Genomic DNA, 12,597 nt, shown 5'->3' on the forward strand with positions numbered 1-12,597 from the left:
AAAAGTATGTTCATGTGAACAGTAAAAGGCTTATGCTTATAATTACAAAAGAGAAAACACTTTTGGGGAAGTTAAATGTCACATTATCTCGATAGAGTGGCAAAATCGAGGGCTTACCATACTTTGCCATAATCATCTATGGATAAATAGCAAAGTTCACACACACGAAATAGGCAACACAATTGACGCAGTAAATAAATAACAGGGATTCTAGGTGAATGGAGAGATCATTAGCGATTTTTTATGGGGGGAATTGGATGGTATTTATCTGGGCAACGTTTATTTTCAACAAGACGGCGCTACGTGTCAAACACGCAATGAAACCATTGATCTATTACGGCAAAAGTTTCCGAACCGTGTTATCTCTCGAAGAGGTAATCACAATTGGCCACCGAGATCTTGTGATTTAACGCCTTGTGACTTTTTTCTTTGGGGCCACGTGAAAGAGAAGGTCAACGCCAAAAGCTCAGGGTCGATTAAAAACCTCAAAGGTGGAATTCGTGAGGCTATCGAGGACATAACGCAACCACTTTGCAATTCGGCTATGGAAAATTTCATGAAAAGGATATTGTCCTGTAAGCGTGTCGTGGTGGTCATTTGCCTGATGTTATTTTCCACTAATAACGGCATATAATGAAATAAACACCCGATCATTTATATTAAAAAATACCATTTTTCTTTGAATATAAAAATAATAAATCTGTTTGGAAAACCATATATATTTTTCCAAATAATATTAATAAACCTCGTTTCTTTGCTTACAGAAAGATAAGTATTTAAGTGGAAGTGAATTTGAGATATACTCGCAATTTAGTTTTTGAAGTAAATGCTGTAAAATCAACTTGGATTCAACCTTTCACTTAAAAAGTTATTATACATATATCGTACTACTCATACCAACTAAAATTATGTTTGGTAGTTGAAAAATAAAACTCATGGTTATGAGCTGATGTCAAATAAAACTTTCAAAAAATATTATAAAATATATGTTAGTTATCTTCATATGTTAGTATTCTAGGTGTTGTTGTTGTAGCAGTAACTTTGCTCTGTCAGTGTAGTGTTATCACCGGTCGTCTTCGTCTAGCTCATCTAACGGTAGGCCCAGGAAACTAGCTGTTTCGACAGGTTGGGTCCAGAAGGAGAGGGGTGTTAGATGAATGGGCTTGATGGGGCATGTGAAAAGGTGGTTAGTGTCGTGCGGGGTGCCTTCACATGCCGGACATATGTTTAGTATGTCGAGGTCGATTCTGGATAAGTAGGCTACAGTATCCAGAACGTAGTTGTGCCAAGGTTACGCGGGAAGTTGGAGCTTTTCGTCTGCGATAGGTAGTGGTTGAATTCCGATAACGGCATTCAGGGGTCAGGAGCTTAGGAAGGTGGTAATGGTCTCCCGATTAAAGCCGTTTGTGGTCTGTCAGTACACTGTCCGATCCAGTAGATGTCTGTCTGTTTGGTCTTGGTTCGCGTCCCCGTAAATGAGAAAATGCCTCCTGACGTCCCTGGGAGGTGGCTCAGGCGCAAGCAGATGTGTGCATGGGTGAGGCTTCCGGTAACACCCTAGCAGGAACTGCCTGCTGACCAGTTTGTTATGCTCCTTCACAGGCAGCATGTGGGCCTCGTCGTGGAAGTGTTGTATCGGGGACATGAATAGACATCCTGCCGCGGTCCTTATTGCAGTGTTTTGGCAGGTCTGTGAAGAAGCGAGAAAGGCAGGCGAGGTAGTCGTTTACCTTGGAGCATAGGCCATCAGTTTCATTGCCCAACGCCATTATCGTGCCGTCGTCGGCGTAGGAGACCAGTGAGAGATATAGAAATTGAAAAGCAAGGGTGAAAGGACACCACCCTGCGGAACTCCTTGCTTTATTTTCCTCTGCTTCGATGTTTGGTCTCGAAATAGCACCGAGGAATGACGACCACTCAGGTACTTTTCGGACCACCTCTTCAGCCCTGGCGAGAGTGTCGACTGTGAAATGTCATCGACTGCCTTTTTTAGATCCAACGATTCTAGGACAGTCCTCTTGCAGGGGCGGTTTCGGTTAAGTCCGCGGTTTACCTGGGTGTTAATGACGATGAGTGCGGTGGTGGCGCTATGCACTCTTCGAAAACCATGCTGGTGTGAGGCTGGGTTCAGGTGTTTCGTAAAGAGTGGGAGTAGAAGGGTATCAGGAGTCTTCACTACTGGGGACAGAAGAGTTATCGTACGATAGGACTCCCTTAGTTGGCGGGTTTCCCAGGTTTCAGTAGAGGGACCACTACCCCTAATTTTTATTTATCAGGTATGATGACAGTGGCCATAGACAAATTGAAGACCTTCGTGAGGTATTCCACTCCCAATGAACCCAGCTTTTTCAGCATCAGCATGTTTAGTCCGTCAGGGTCTAGGGCTTTTGACGGTTTCATGTGGTTGATGGCCCCCTGAACTTCCTCGCTGGAGAAAGCAAGAAGCGCATTGTTGTATGTCAGTTTGTGCAGCAGTCTGGTGGCACTACGTTTGGATCTGTCAGCTGGAGAATGCAGAGTAAATTGCCGGCTACAGGAGGTCGCGCATCTCTTCGGATCCGACGCAGTACAAACGTTGAAGGTTATATCCACCTTGTCGTTGCGCTTCGTTGGGTTCGACAGGGACCTTACGATGGACCAGAGCTTGCTCACACCGGAGGTGAAGTTGCAGGACTTCAGATGCTCTTCCCATTTGGTCCGCTTATATCGGGTTACCAGTTGCCGGATCTCCGAATTGAGATCCTTTATCCGAGGATCTCCGGGATCGGCCTGGCGTAGGAGATCACGCTCGTTCGCCAGAACAGCTACTTCAGCTGGGAAATTGGGACGTATGTCCCGGATCCTTCCAGCGAGTATGAAGCGAGCCGCAGCAGTTGTGATCACCTTGCGGAATGCGCGTTCGCCTGTGCGCACATCAGTGGGAATGGGGAGAGCGGCGAAGATGTCTTCAGTAAATTCCGCGAATCTGGTCCAATCAGCTTTGTTAAAGTTGATATATGACCGGTGATCCACGGAAACAAAGTCGGCAGGTTTCTCGATCGAGTTGATAATGGGCAAGTGGTTTGATTCAAGCGATAGCATAGGTCTCCAGGTTATGCTATTTATCAGACCTGCGCTAGCAATTGTGCTGTCAGGCGAGCTGCTGCAATTGCCCACTACCCTAGTGGGGGCGTCGTCGTTTACAGTGCTGAATGTCGAATCGTCTATCTGCTCCGCCAATAGCTGTCCCCTACGATCATTTGGCAGGCTTGAATGCCAAAGATCGTGATGCGCGTTAAAGTCACCTACTACCAATTGGTTTTCTCCCCTGATGAGCGCACCAATATGAGGGAGATATCCTGCCGGGCAGCAGGTGACAGGGGCTATATATATATTAAAAATTTCGGCCTCAACATCGCCTGACCGGACAGGTGCTAAGATGCTTTCCCTGCGGTCGATGCGTTCATCGATGAGACGACACTGCACTGTAGGGTGAATTATGAACGCTAGGCCTCCACCGGTCCTTTCTGTGCACGTTGTAGCCGTCCCTGGTGATCAGGCAGGAGCTAGCATGCAGTTTTGTCTCTTGGACCGTAGCTATCTTGATACCATGTTGGTTCATAAAGTATTCTTACTCGTAAGTCCGTTGCAGTTAAATTGTAAGAGTCTAAAACTTCTCGGGGGTGTGGTCGTAACTCGGGGGGTGAGGGACGCGTGTTGTCTGCGTAGGTCCGCAAAAGTTGTTGTGGCCTGATGTTGACGGGTGGCCGTGCCACAGGCGGCGGTTACGGAGGCAGAGCTCTGGGTGGCCATTGCAAGAATTGCACTGGACTGTCGTCAGGTTCCGAGGAACTCGGGTCTGATACACGGAACAGACTTTGCGCGGGACCAAGAGCGGCTGGTTTGTCCCCGCAATGGGATAGGACCAGGAGGGTTGTGGGTCAGTAGAGGAGTTGTGCTGCGCCTGACGGCTCCTTGCCGTTAAGGTATGGTTGGTGACGGCAGTTTGACGTGCTGAATACGGTAATGACGTTGAGGCAGGGGCCGCCTGCCTACGGGAGCAACACGTGGCCACATACCTTGTGGACCACTCCCTATGAGTCTTAAGGCCTGAACAGCCATCTGCAAGGGACTGCTCCTGTGACGAAAGATTGGGGGTGGGATACGGTACACTAGACAGGGGCGGCAGCTCTTGGTCGGGAAAAACCCGAGTCATTCCGGTAACGTTGAACCGGCTGCCATGGGAATGAATGTTAGTTTTCTAAAAACTAAGCAGCAAACATGTTTTAATGTTTATGTTGTTTTTCAGTTTCCATTATGGTGCTCACACTCACCAACGTAAAAGTAAAAAAAATCACCACCGTTCCGTTACGTAGTATCGTAGATCGTGTATGTTGGGATGTTAAAAGCGTGGGATGCTTGATATAGTAAATATTACAATCATTCTCTTGGCAACTACCTATGTACAGAAGGTTATGAAAGTGAAGCAAAATGCATCCCACGCTTTTAACTCTAATTTGAATTACTCTATTTGTATCTTAATTTTTGTTATAATTCTGTTCTGAGGTAGTTCACTATGACTGATCGTTCGAATTGCTATTACTTCATTATAGATCCCTTTGTCATTAAAATTTATTTTCTACTTTTTAGTTCGATTAGCAATAAAAGCGTGTTTTTTAGTTTTTAAACTATTTTTTATTTAAATTATATATAGTTAATTGAGGAACGATTGACAGTTTTGAAAATAAATTGTGTCAAGAAAATTGTGTCAAGTACGCATTTTTTTCTTTTTTGTAAAATGAGTCGACAACGTGGCCAAACTTCGGTGGAAGTGCGAAAAATAACTATTGAGCAACAAAAAGATGGAAAAACCATGCGTGAAATCGGCAAACTTGTAAATCGACCGCGATTAACTGTATGTGACACCATAAAACGCTTTAAAGAAACAAAATCTGTAGAAAACATAGTGAAAACAGGACGGCCAAAGCTTTTTACGGACGCTAACGAGCGGTGGATAGTAAACCAAGTCAGAGCAAATCCTCATTTAAGTGCTCCAAAACTTACAACACAAGTTAAAGAACATCTTGAAATTGACTGCAATCCAGAAACTTTGCGATTAGTTCTAAGAAAAAACAACCTCAATGGCAGAGTCGCAAGAAAAAAACCCTACATTAGTAAGGAAAATAAAAACAACCGAAATAATTTTGCAAAAACCTATAAAAATAAGGACATTGAATTCTGGAAAGATGTGATATTTTGCGACGAAAGCAAATACAACATATTCAGGTCAGATGGGCAGTCGTTTGTATGGAGGAAGCCAAATGAGGAGCTGAAAGAGAAAAACCTGCGTGCCACTGTTAAACACGGTGGCGGTTCAGTGATGGTTTGGGGATGTATGTCCGCCCCCGGACCCGGAAATCTTTGTTTTATTGATGGCATAATGGATCACAAGCAATATTTTTCAATTTTAAAAAGAAATTTAATTCAAAGTGCTGAAGAATTGGGTATTGTAACGACTCACTCTTACACTGTAAATATTTATTTAACAACAAATTTATGAATGTACAAGTTAATCCTCGGGGAGAACATATTTATATTTTACAAATTCTGTTTAACTCCCTTGCTCCCGTTAATGTCATAGCCAACAGCGTTGCCAGATCTCCACATCCCTCCTATATTTTTCAGAGTCATCTTCAACGGTGGATTAGCCTCCTGCTCTGCTGCATCTTTACCAACTCCTGTCGTGTCCGGTTAAGGTAGCTTCTTTAAATGGCTCACGTTTCGCCTTAACTCTTTACCACCTCCACGCACTACAACATCATTTCCTGTTCGTTTGATAACCTCGAATTCTTGTGGATTAAAAGTCGTCGATAACTTGTTTGAAAGTACGGCATTACGTACCAGCACCTTATCTCCAACCGAAATTCCACTTTCTTTAGCTCCACGGTCCTCATCCCCTTTCCTCCTCCCTTTTTCTTTATTGTGCAAATCTTGGTCTCTGGCTTCTGAATCTAAGGCAGGTTCTTCAATGTCTCTTAAGGATGGGATTTTATCTCGTATACACCTGTTAAATAACATTTCTGATGGCGATTTTCCCGTTGTACCGTGTGGAGTTACATTGTACATAAGAATAAACTTTTGGAGTTCTTTCGTATAGTTTGCTCCCTGTGCATTGGCGATTTGCAGGCGCTTAAGTAATGACCGATTTAAGTTCTCTACCTCCCCGTTTGCTTGTGGCCAGTACGGTGGAGATGTTATCAGCTCAATCGCATTTTCTGATCAATAACTCTTGAACTCCTCACTTACGAACTGGCGACCATTATCCGCAGTAATAGACTTTGGGTATCCGAGTCTTGAAAATATTTCGTCTAGAAAATTTATTATGGCTGTCGAAGTTATTCTTTTCAGAATTTTTACTTCATAATATCGCAAATAATAGTCAATGACAACGCAAATCCATAGCGACTGCCAACCATGGCCCCTCTGGCAAGGCGCGCCTGTTCATTGGAGCTGGATTGTTGGGTCTTGATACTAGCAAGCAACTACGACAATTCTTGACGAATTTTTCAACATCTCGGTCGATTAGAGGCCACCAAACTTTGAACCGAACTCTTCTCTTCATCACTGTCTCCCCGGGGTGACCCTCATGAGCTAGTTCAAGAACGCGAGCCCTCAATGACATGGGTATAACAATCTTTGTTCCTCGCAGAAGTATATCTCCAACTGTGCACAATTCCAACCGATAAAGAAAAAACTTATGTATAGACTCACCACCCCAGGTATCTTTTTTGACATTGCTTATTGCTTCCAATAGTTCAGGATCTGATGAATTACTTTTACATATCTCCAAAATTGTGAGGGCTCGCGGAACCGATTTTTCGATAATGGCACAAATACTCTGTTCTCCGTATTGATCGAATGTGTTCGAAAGTTTCCCTACATATAGTCTCGAAAATGTGTCAGCAATATTGTATTTTCCCGGGCGGTAAATTATTTTAAATTTAAACGATTGCAACCGGAGAACCCAGAGCTCTATTCTTGCTGGGGGCCTCGATGTAGTTTTGAAAATTGCCTCTAGCGGCTTGTGGTCGGTAACGAGTTCGAAGTCTATGCCTGCCAGGTAATAATAAAACCTCTCAACTGACCAGACCAACGTTAAGCTTTCTTTCTCAGTCTGCGAATATCGGCGTTCGACTTCAGAGAGCGACTTACTGGCAAATGAAATTACTTGAGGTGACGCTATCTTGTTGTGGACCCCAAACAAATTTTACGTCCTTTTTCACCAGGTTCCTCAGTGGATCAGTGGTGCCAGCCAAGTCTGGTAGAAATTTGCCAAGGTACGTTACCAGGCCTAAGAAACTTCTGACCTCCTCCTTACTCGAGGGCGCGCGAAAATTTACAACTGCATCAACTTTCTCCGGGTCCGGGTCGATACCTTCAGCCGATAAGACGTGTCCCAAAAATCTCAATTTTTGTGCTTTCCAGATACATTTAGAATTATTAAGCTCTATGTTAAATTCCCCAAAAACTTTTAAGACGCCTTTTAAGTTTATCTCGAGCTCGGTCTCTGTTTCACCATATACAATAATATCATCTAGGTAGTTAAGGGCGTTTTTCTGCCCGGCTAATATATTTTCCATAGTTCGCTGAAAAATCTCAGGAGCCGAATTCACCCCGAACAAAAGTCTCTTGTATCTGAAAAGGCCCTTAGTTGTAATGAAAGTGGTTATCTCCCGACTACTCTCATCTAATTCTAACTGGTGGTAGGCGTTCTTAAGGTCTAACCTAGACCGATGATGCAATGACCGATGACAATGCAATAATTTGATAAAAGTTTTCCATTATCCTTATTAGGATTGCCAGGATTAATATTTTCTTTTTTTTTACTGTGGGCAAAAAGTAAGGTGAATTTGGTTGTAAAATGAAAAATCTTTATTTATTCTTGTAAATCAGTTTCTCAGACTCCCTCCACGAAATAAGTTCTTCAACCCGATTACTTCTTTATCACGGCCGATAACTGCATAGCTCTAGTCTCACAGTCGATAAGAAAGGAATTAAATATAACACGAATATATCGAATCATTTATTCACTGACTGCAATGATAACAATAATATTCATTCATAATAAAAAAAAATCGTTTAAAGAAACTAAAAAACACGCTTTTTTGCTAATCTAACTAAAAAGTAGAAAATAAAAAATAGTTTAAAAAATCCTAAAAAACACGCTTTTTTGCTAATCGAACTAAAAAGTAGAAAATAAAAAATAGATTAAAAAAAATAAAAAAACACGCTTTTATTGCCAATCGAACTAAAAAGTAGAAAATAGATTTTAATGACAAAGATACCTATAATGAAGTAATAGCAAATCGAACGATCAGTCATAGTCAACTACCTCAGAACAGAATTATAACAAAAATTAAGATACAAATAGAATAATTAACACACTTTTATTAGCTCAGGTTGTATGTATGAATGAATGTAACGGAATCTTTGAGCTTAATTTTCTCTGGCTTCTAAAAATCTGATCGACTCGGAACACACAACATAGATGACTAGATGGGAAACTCTTTTTCTCGTGAGAGCGCTGAAAAATGTGCATTTTTTATAACATTTGCCAATATTGCCACACCGGTAGAAACATGAATTGGGTATTTTTTTAAACAAAAATTGGGAATTTTTAGTTTCCACACCACCATTGAGGTTAGTTTTTAGTGTGCGGTTGTGTAATGGTATATTACTCGTAAACACCTACATATAATATACTAAAAATAAAAAATAGTTAAAAAAACTAAAAAACACGCTTTTTTGCTAATCGCACTAAAAAGTAAAAAATAAAAAATAGTTTAAAAAACTAAAAAACACGCTTTTATTGCTAATCGAACTAAAAAGTAGAAAATAAATTTTAATGACAAAGGGACCTATAATGAAGTAATAGCAAATCGAACGATCAGTCATAGTCAACTACCTCAGAACAGAATTATAACAAAAATTAAGATCCAAATAGAATAATTCAAATTAGAGTTAAAAGCGTGGGATACTTCATATAGTAAATATTACAATCATTCTATTGGCAACTACTTATGTACAGAAGGTTATGAAAGTGAAGCAAAATGCATCCCACGCTTTTAACTCTAATTTGAATTACTCTATTTGTATCTTAATTTTTGTTATAATTCTGTTCTGAGGTAGTTCACTATGACTGATCGTTCGAATTGCTATTACTTCATTATAGATCCCTTTGTCATTAAAATTTATTTTCTACTTTTTAGTTCGATTAGCAATAAAAGCGTGTTTTTTAGTTTTTAAACTATTTTTTATTTAAATTATATATAGTTAATTGAGGAACGATCGACAGTTTTGAAAATAAATTGTGTCAAGAAAATTGTGTCAAGTACGCATTTTTTTCTTTTTTGTAAAATGAGTCGACAACGTGGCCAAACTTCGGTGGAAGTGCGAAAAATAACTATTGAGCAACAAAAAGATGGAAAAACCATGCGTGAAATCGGCAAACTTGTAAATCGACCGCGATTAACTGTATGTGACACCATAAAACGCTTTAAAGAAACAAAATCTGTAGAAAACATAGTGAAAACAGGACGGCCAAAGCTTTTTACGGACGCTAACGAGCGGTGGATAGTAAACCAAGTCAGAGCAAATCCTCATTTAAGTGCTCCAAAACTTAAAACACAAGTTAAAGAACATCTTGAAATTGACTGCAATCCAGAAACTTTGCGATTAGTTCTAAGAAAAAACAACCTCAATGGCAGAGTCGCAAGAAAAAAACCCTACATTAGTAAGGAAAATAAAAACAACCGAAATAATTTTGCAAAAACCTATAAAAATAAGGACATTGAATTCTGGAAAGATGTGATATTTTGCGACGAAAGCAAATACAACATATTCAGGTCAGATGGGCAGTCGTTTGTATGGAGGAAGCCAAATGAGGAGCTGAAAGAGAAAAACCTGCGTGCCACTGTTAAACACGGTGGCGGTTCAGTGATGGTTTGGGGATGTATGTCCGCCCCCGGACCCGGAAATCTTTGTTTTATTGATGGCATAATGGATCACAAGCAATATTTTTCAATTTTAAAAAGAAATTTAATTCAAAGTGCTGAAGAATTGGGTATTGTAACGACTCACTCTTACACTGTAAATATTTATTTAACAACAAATTTATGAATGTACAAGTTAATCCTCGGGGAGAACATATTTATATTTTACAAATTCTGTTTAACTCCCTTGCTCCCGTTAATGTCATAGCCAACAGCGTTGCCAGATCTCCACATCCCTCCTATATTTTTCAGAGTCATCTTCAACGGTGGATTAGCCTCCTGCTCTGCTGCATCTTTACCAACTCCTGTCGTGTCCGGTTAAGGTAGCTTCTTTAAATGGCTCACGTTTCGCCTTAACTCTTTACCACCTCCACGCACTACAACATCATTTCCTGTTCGTTTGATAACCTCGAATTCTTGTGGATTAAAAGTCGTCGATAACTTGTTTGAAAGTACGGCATTACGTACCAGCACCTTATCTCCAACCGAAATTCCACTTTCTTTAGCTCCACGGTCCTCATCCCCTTTCCTCCTCCCTTTTTCTTTATTGTGCAAATCTTGGTCTCTGGCTTCTGAATCTAAGGCAGGTTCTTCAATGTCTCTTAAGGATGGGATTTTATCTCGTATACACCTGTTAAATAACATTTCTGATGGCGATTTTCCCGTTGTACCGTGTGGAGTTACATTGTACATAAGAATAAACTTTTGGAGTTCTTTCGTATAGTTTGCTCCCTGTGCATTGGCGATTTGCAGGCGCTTAAGTAATGACCGATTTAAGTTCTCTACCTCCCCGTTTGCTTGTGGCCAGTACGGTGGAGATGTTATCAGCTCAATCGCATTTTCTGATCAATAACTCTTGAACTCCTCACTTACGAACTGGCGACCATTATCCGCAGTAATAGACTTTGGGTATCCGAGTCTTGAAAATATTTCGTCTAGAAAATTTATTATGGCTGTCGAAGTTATTCTTTTCAGAATTTTTACTTCATAATATCGCAAATAATAGTCAATGACAACGCAAATCCATTGCGACTGCCAACCATGGCCCCTCTAGCAAGGCGCGCCTGTTCATTGGAGCTGGATTGTTGGGTCTTGATACTAGCAAGCAACTACGACAATTCTTGACGAATTTTTCAACATCTCGGTCGATTAGAGGCCACCAAACTTTGAACCGAACTCTTCTCTTCATCACTGTCTCCCCGGGGTGACCCTCATGAGCTAGTTCAAGAACGCGAGCCCTCAATGACATGGGTATAACAATCTTTGTTCCTCGCAGAAGTATATCTCCAACTGTGCACAATTCCAACCGATAAAGAAAAAACTTATGTATAGACTCACCACCCCAGGTATCTTTTTTGACATTGCTTATTGCTTCCAATAGTTCAGGATCTGATGAATTACTTTTACATATCTCCAAAATTGTGAGGGCTCGCGGAACCGATTTTTCGATAATGGCACAAATACTCTGTTCTCCGTATTGATCGAATGTGTTCGAAAGTTTCCCTACATATAGTCTCGAAAATGTGTCAGCAATATTGTATTTTCCCGGGCGGTAAATTATTTTAAATTTAAACGATTGCAACCGGAGAACCCAGAGCTCTATTCTTGCTGGGGGCCTCGATGTAGTTTTGAAAATTGCCTCTAGCGGCTTGTGGTCGGTAACGAGTTCGAAGTCTATGCCTGCCAGGTAATAATAAAACCTCTCAACTGACCAGACCAACGTTAAGCTTTCTTTCTCAGTCTGCGAATATCGGCGTTCGACTTCAGAGAGCGACTTACTGGCAAATGAAATTACTTGAGGTGACGCTATCTTGTTGTGGACCCCAAACAAATTTTACGTCCTTTTTCACCAGGTTCCTCAGTGGATCAGTGGTGCCAGCCAAGTCTGGTAGAAATTTGCCAAGGTACGTTACCAGGCCTAAGAAACTTCTGACCTCCTCCTTACTCGAGGGCGCGCGAAAATTTACAACTGCATCAACTTTCTCCGGGTCCGGGTCGATACCTTCAGCCGATAAGACGTGTCCCAAAAATCTCAATTTTTGTGCTTTCCAGATACATTTAGAATTATTAAGCTCTATGTTAAATTCCCCAAAAACTTTTAAGACGCCTTTTAAGTTTATCTCGAGCTCGGTCTCTGTTTCACCATATACAATAATATCATCTAGGTAGTTAAGGGCGTTTTTCTGCCCGGCTAATATATTTTCCATAGTTCGCTGAAAAATCTCAGGAGCCGAATTCACCCCGAACAAAAGTCTCTTGTATCTGAAAAGGCCCTTAGTTGTAATGAAAGTGGTTATCTCCCGACTACTCTCATCTAATTCTAACTGGTGGTAGGCGTTCTTAAGGTCTAACCTAGACCGATGATGCAATGACCGATGACAATGCAATAATTTGATAAAAGTTTTCCATTATCCTTATTAGGATTGCCAGGATTAATATTTTCTTTTTTTTACTGTGGGCAAAAAGTAAGGTGAATTTGGTTGTAAAATGAAAAATCTTTATTTATTCTTGTAAATCAGTTTCTCAGACTCCCTCCACGAAATAAGTTCTTCAACCCGATTACTTC

This window comes from Anastrepha obliqua, unplaced genomic scaffold, assembly GCF_027943255.1.
Source record: "Anastrepha obliqua isolate idAnaObli1 unplaced genomic scaffold, idAnaObli1_1.0 ptg000012l, whole genome shotgun sequence".
In the NCBI taxonomy this organism is placed as follows: Eukaryota; Metazoa; Arthropoda; class Insecta; order Diptera; family Tephritidae; genus Anastrepha; species Anastrepha obliqua.